Below are 7,020 nucleotides of genomic sequence, written 5' to 3' on the forward strand. Positions count from 1 at the left end.
CCAAAAGGCGCAAACGGTCCCGGGAAAAGGTAAGGCGACACCCGTGGGAATACCGTGCGTGAGGCCGCAAAGTGATATGAGGTGTTAAATGCTAGATTGATGTGGCATTGAGTCGGGGTCCTGACAGTCGCGCGTCCGCCGTCCGCCGCATCTCACTTCCCTTCCCCAGCTACCAGATCGAGCTGGTGTCAGCCCCCGCGACTCCCAGCGGCCTGATCCAGGCCGCGCCGGCCCTCCCGCGCTCCCGGCCGCTGGATCCAGGCCACACCAACTCTCCCGTGCCTCCATGCTGCCATCTTCAGGCCGCGGCCGTCGGTGCATCTCTCGTGCAGTGCAGTGCGCAACGGCAAGAAAAGGGAGCTTGTCAGTGACGGGGGACACATCGGCAGCGTTTGCGTTGGAGGCACTGTGCAGTTTGCCGGTGCATGCCCCATGGAAGAGCAGTAGTGGCCCTTTGCAGTTTAGAACAATGGTGCATTTTTTGCTTTCGATTTCGGTGTATTCAGCGCAGTAGATTACTTAAAGCGGTTCTGTGATTCAGCCATCTATTACTCTGTACTGATGTCATGCAATTCGCTACTGTGATGCGTGGTGTTTGATTTTATTTTTCAGACTTGCTCACTGGGTTCATGACAGGAGGACCACACCAAGACGTTTGTACAGCTCACGCACTTGCAGTTCAGTCGACGGAGGGTTGAGGGCCACTAGGAGGCTAACGGCGAGCCAGCCGCAGCATTCACTACTGCTCGACGGCAGCGATTTATGCATCAGTGTAGACTTGTAGTTCGCCGGCGATCTGCTAGCGGTTGGAGCAGCATGGGCATGCAGTCCACTATTTCCTTGTTTTGTTTGTCTTTTACATGGTCTCGGCCGAGGACACAATGCCTTTTCTTTTGCAGTCATTCACTTGTATTAGCACAAACTAGGATTCGCTAATATGGCCAGTTTTGGCTCAGTTTTGTTTTCGTTTCAGTTACAAAGAAAATTGCTACCCTGTTAAACAATTATTAGGATATTTAGTTCTGCAACATTGTGCTACTAGCAAATGTTATGTACAAAGTGGTTCAGGCATTTGTGATGTGAAAAAATGAGATATATGTCTGTTAGTTGATGACATTGACACTTTTTTAGTATATGTTTGTACAAAGTAGTACTTATTGATGGCTTTTGGTTATTTGGAGATTAAGAAGTTCTGAAGATGGGTTTGAACATGCAGCTCGCTAGCTCATTACACGTGGTTCCTTTGGCGCGGGCAAGCAATACATTGCCATGCCCGGTGCTTGTGTCTCCGGTAGTTAACAAGTGTATTCGGCAACGACTGCAGCAAAAGTTTGGTCTCCGGTAAGCTCCTTGGACATCTCCCCTGTTTTGTTCCTTGCTTGAATTACTATCTTCAGTTTGGTCAGCTTTGATGCTAACATTCTATGTTAACGCCATCATCCAGAAAAATTATGCCTATGTTTTCTACAGCTAGAGTGATAGACTAGAAATAATGGAACCGATTGCATCTTGTTGCCAGGAATACGTAATAATACAAGTTCTTCAGACTGGGTAGTGTTTTCACCTGAGAAAAGGGGATGTGAGTTCAGACCAGATACTTTTCTTGCGGGAGGAGTTCAGACTAAAAACGAACATGGTGGGTAGTGTGGTTCGCCGGCGATGCATGGTGCAGTGCACCTCGCTGTGTGGTGTGGTTCAAGGGAGTCTGTTTTTCCTTTTTTGTAGATTTTGGAAGTGCAGTGCACCCTGATCCCGCGTGCAGTGCACCGCCCCCCGGTGTGGTTCATCCAAGACCACTGCTGACGAAATATAGTTTCTGATGTTTGTCTTCTCTCTTGCAGATCGGCAATCCTCCACTCCTCTCTTGAATTTTAGCTTCATACTCGTGGGTGGTTTAGCGTTCGCGACCATGGAGCTCACATACATGCGTGATGCAGTTCTGCGCGAGTGGTGCGGGGGATCGTGGGTGTGCAGTTTTTTTCTCTAATATTTTTGGTGCAATTCTGCGTGTGCAGTGCAGTAGTAAGAATGGATGGTCATTTTGTATAAGAAATTCTCTGCCTAGCATACTTCAGCTGATCCTGCTGTGTATTGGATGGCCGTGTGATTGTAAAAATAATGAACGGATATTTATGTTTTCAAGCTCAATTTGTTGGAAAGAAATGTGGTGTACTTCGGTTGGACGACGCATTGGACTTCGTTTGGTCCTCGGATGTGGTTTACTTTTAAGAGTGACGCTGTTCACTTGCGACTTTTTTTATACGAAACAACAAGATAGAAATAAGGTTCACTTTGACATATGTCGCGGTTCATTTGCCCTCATCTCTGCGGTCCCCTCTCATTCATAAAAATTGTTGAAAAAAAGACAACAAAAACTCACAAAAAACTCGGATGAGAAAGTTTACGTATGACAAAAGAATTCATGAAGTTCACTTGACTGTTTGATGTAGTGCGGTTTTCTGTCCGATGCAGTATACACGACGATTTGGGTGTCGCAAAAAACAGAGTGTCCGTATTTCGGTAATTTCAAAACTGCTTTTAAACCGTGAAGAATTTGTAAGAGTGTTCTACATGAAAAAGTTGCGCCTCGCTGATATCTTTCCAACGGCGTATCGTTTGAATCATTCTGACCAGCGGTATATATGACAATTTTTTTCCTACTACCGGGTGTAGTTACTCCCACTTTTGTTTCATACGTTCTAGGTAGTATCTATCATATGGGAGAGTATGTACGCGTAGTATGTAGTATGTAAGAATGTTTAGGTAGTATACATACTATTTTTTAGGTAGTATGTAGTATATTTTGAGCATACTCCTTTGTATGTACGAATATGTACGTATTTGACAAATATGATAAAAACATGGGCTCACATGCAATTTTTTTCACATAACTCGCTTTGGAGTATCATAGATATAGTATGTGAACATACTAAAAATAATAAAATAGAGTATATACTACCACATGGTAGTATATGAGAAATGGGTGTAACTACACCCGGTAGTAGAATGCATTTTCCTTATATATATATATATATATATATATATATATATATATATATATATATATATATATATATATATATATATATAACGCAAGAGCACCGCACTTTCTGTAGCAAGGGCACTGCAATACACACTAGTGAACTTCGTGTTGTAAAAAACTGCATGCAGTGTTTTTTCGGTACTGTTTTTTCTCTAGTCTTTTAACTGTTTATGGGAACGAGGCACATAATATACCGTTGGAAAGCTATGGATTAGACGCAACTTTGCCATGTTGAACACTTTTCAAGATTCTTCGCGGTTTAATAGCAGTTTCAAAAATGGTGTGGCGAACGACGAGTGGCAGCGAGTGTATTTTCGTGATTTTTTCTAAACCACTCATCGGAATAAAGCAAATGATACGCCGTTGAAAAGATATCATTGAGGCGCATCTTTTTCATATGTATTATATTTTCTAATTTGTTACGGTTTAAGAGCAGTTTCAAATTTACTAAATCACGGAATTATGTTTTTTTGAAAAAATTTCAATTTTCGGTACTGTTTTAGCTCCAGTTTTTTAACCGTTTACCGAAATGAGGAGTATGATACGCCGTTGGAAAGCTACAGACAAGGCGCAACTTTCGTATGTGGGAATATTTTTGAGATTCCTTACGGTTGTTAGTTAATTTTGAAAATCGTGCGGATGACGACGGGAGGCAGCGGCCGTTTTTCGCGAAATTTTTGCAAACCGCTGGTCGAAATGATTCAAATTATACGTCATTGGAAAGATATCGATGAGGCGCAACTTTTTCATGTAGAACACTCTCTCTGATTCCTTACGATTGAAAAGCAATTTTGATTTTAACAAAATGCGGACACTTTGTTTTTTCGCGACCTAAAATCGTTGTATGTACTGCATCAGACAGAAAACCACACTGCTTTCGGACTAAAAACCGCACTTCATTCGACCGACAAGTGCACTGCATGATTTCTTTTTTGTGGGACGTAAATTTTCCCAAACAATGTAGCAAACCGCACTTCTTTAGACCAAAACCCGCACTTCATCAGACGGACAAATGCACTGCATGATTTCTTTTTTGTGGGATGTAAATTTTCCAAAACAAGGTAGCAAACCGCACTTCTTTAGACTAAAACCCGCACTTTATCAGATGGACAAGTGCATTGCATGATTTCTTTTTTGTGGGACGTAAATTTTCCCAAACGAGGTGGAGTGCACTCCATCTCGAGCGTTGGTGAACCGCAATACTATGAAATGTGAACCTCGAGACTACGGTAAACGGGCTGTACTGCATCAGATAGAAAACCGCACTTATTTAGACTAAAAACCGCACTTCATTGGACAGACAAGTGCACTGCATGATTTCTTTTTTGTGGGACGTAAATTTTACCAAACGAGGTGAAGTGCATTACTTTTTTTGTGGACGAGAGTGAACGTCAGAGACAAGGGCAAGAGAACCCCAACATGATCAAAAAGTGAACCACATTACATAAATAGGTATAAAAAGGACAACAAAAACACATGGGGTTCACTTCCTGTTTACAAGTGAACCACGTAGGAGTTTTATAGCAAACTGCATGAGACAACAAAGTGAGCTTCAAAGCCACATCTATCTTTCTTATAGCAAACTGCATGAGACAACAAGACTCCTCATTGAATGCAGTGAATCACAAGACGCCTTGAAGTGGGCTGCATCAACACATTTTTCTCTTGAAAATTAACCATTAATGCTTATTGAAATGAACTTCTCAACAAATATTTTTTACACACAATACATCATCTATACATAGGGTGGGTCTCGCTGGCCCTGCTGCATGGCGGCTAGGATCTCGCCGGTGAACTGCAATCTGAATGCACACCCAGGCCGCCTGAACCGCGCGCCAACAAAAATCAGACTGAACACCAAAGCTTCCTGAACCGCAGTTAGGAGTTAAGGAACTGCATGCCATCATCCGGTTGTTGTCCCGCTGTGGAGGAGAGGAGGAAGGGCATGGATTCACTGTCTTATCGTGAATGTCTTGTTCGGTTCAGTTTCCTGTTTTGTTTTGAACCTTAGTATCATTAGTTAACAGCTCAATCAGTGATGTGCGCGTAATGTATTCTACTCTAGTATATTCACAAACCTTAATATAAACTGTACTAGTTATATGATGCTGATTTTTCTTAACTTACATATAAAATAAATCAGGACATTATAATCGATTTGATCATACTTTCCTACTTGAGGCTAATGTTGTGACAGAAGGAGGACGTTGGAGTAAAGAGGGCTTTTCAGACACTCCTCACTTACATCCAAAACGTGGTTAAGAATCCCGAGGAGGAGAAATTCAGAAAGATCAGACTTACGAATGCTACATTTTAGGCGAATTCCCTATTCCCATGACTGGTAAAGAATGATGTGTTAACCTGCTGAACAGCCCGACATTGATGATCTTTTCTGTGCCTTGCTGAAGAGAGTTGGGTGCCTCGGGGGCATAGAGTTTCTCGAGCTGTGTTGGTTTGAGAAACCGGAAGGCTACGAGATCTTGTTTCTGGCAAGGGACAAGGTTGACAAGGCCGTCCTGAATGTCGCTGGAGCCAAGTGCAACTCGGCAATCACCAATCCTTTTTTGGAGTTATATGAATCGGGAAATTTCTGTTGTATTCCCTCCTGAAAATCTATGTGAGTTGGGAATGTGGCGAACAATTGTCGAATTAAATTGTAAAATAGTGCAATCTTGCTTATGAGAAATAGCAGACTAACATAGGGAAATTTTCACAGGGGAACTGGTCCTATCCAAAGAAGATCTTTCCAAAGTCTAGGCTTCCACTCCTTAGTTTAACTTTACTGCCAACAAACTAGAAGTCAATTGCTGTCAGGATCTCCAACGTGGGGGTTCATTGAATCCAACAGGGTGACTATATCCAGCAAAATTGTAGGAGCCTACTTATATTTCAAGAAACAAGAGTTAATAAAAATCCTACTGCATGCGCATAATGCCATTGATTCTCCACAAAGCTATATGGAGAGATGGTCACATGTAGAAATTAACAGCTTACAGTAAACTTGAGGCACACCCGTGAGCTAAGGCATAGACGTAGAGGTAGGTCGTCGCCCTCTCCTCCTCTTTTGGCCCGCTGGTGTCATGAATCAGGCAACGAGCAACACAGAGGGGAAGGACTTGGCCACCGGAGCATGTCGGAGGAGCCCCGCACCTTCCGCAGTCCACCATCTAGAAGCTGCAGTGCAGTTGTGTTCGTCGAGCAGCACGCGCACGAGCAAGGAACTTCATTGCGTTTGCGCACTTGTCTGAGCTGCACGGCCACGGCTGCGGACTGAACGGCTATGGTCGCCGGACTACACGGCTATAGGAGACGAGGGGGTCGGCGAGCTCGAAGGGAGAGGAGGTTGCATGCCGCGACGGTTGGCAGGGGAGTTAGGGGATCCTCCCCTTCACATCTCCGGCGTGCAGGAGGAGCAAGGCGTGGCGGTTCCCGGTGCGCCCCAACGCCGGAGTTGCTCGTGCGTAGATGGCCGGCGTGGCTTCAGTGGCGGCGCTAGATCCGGTGCTAATGGTCGTTTCCGGGACCGTGGCCACCGGATCCGGTGCTGATGGCCACGTCCGGGGCTTGTGGCGATCGAATCGCTGTGAGGGACGACCGATGGCGCTCACGGTCAGGAACTGCAAGCGCCACGAAGCACCACGCGGCGTTGTTGCAGCAGTCCACACCGGAGACGACAAACGCGGTGGGGACTGAACCAAAGCCTCCGAGCTGCACTGAACCGATGGCCATCGCCGAACTCGGTGCTGCTCGGGAGCTCGGATCCTAGGTGCCTTTGGTTTGGCGCAGCGACGATGGGATGGGTGTGAAGGAGGGTAAGGTGGAGTAGCGTGGCGGCATCGTCGATGGCACGGTGGTGGGAGGCCGGGGTAGGCACGGGAGGAGGGAGGTGGAGAAGGATTCCGCCAGATTTGGTTGGGGAAATCGGTGGTGCTCCATCGGTCGGGGAGGAAAGGAGCCAGGGGGCTATCAAGGCCGGC

General features: G+C 45.2%; 1 long non-coding RNA gene across 1 annotated transcript; it reads right to left on the reverse strand.

Moving 5' to 3' along the window:
• Positions 1-4,782: 4,782 nt before the first annotated feature.
• Positions 4,783-6,997, reverse strand: LOC119281385. The gene is made up of 3 exons (XR_005138397.1): positions 6,038-6,997; positions 5,405-5,648; positions 4,783-5,033 (listed from the first exon to the last, which is right to left on the reverse strand). It is a non-coding gene; the product is annotated as an uncharacterized LOC119281385 (long non-coding RNA).
• Between the last annotated feature and the right edge of the window lie 23 nt (positions 6,998-7,020).

The sequence above is a fragment of the Triticum dicoccoides genome, chromosome 3B (genome assembly GCF_002162155.2).
Source record: "Triticum dicoccoides isolate Atlit2015 ecotype Zavitan chromosome 3B, WEW_v2.0, whole genome shotgun sequence".
Lineage (NCBI taxonomy): Eukaryota > Viridiplantae > Streptophyta > Magnoliopsida > Poales > Poaceae > Triticum > Triticum dicoccoides.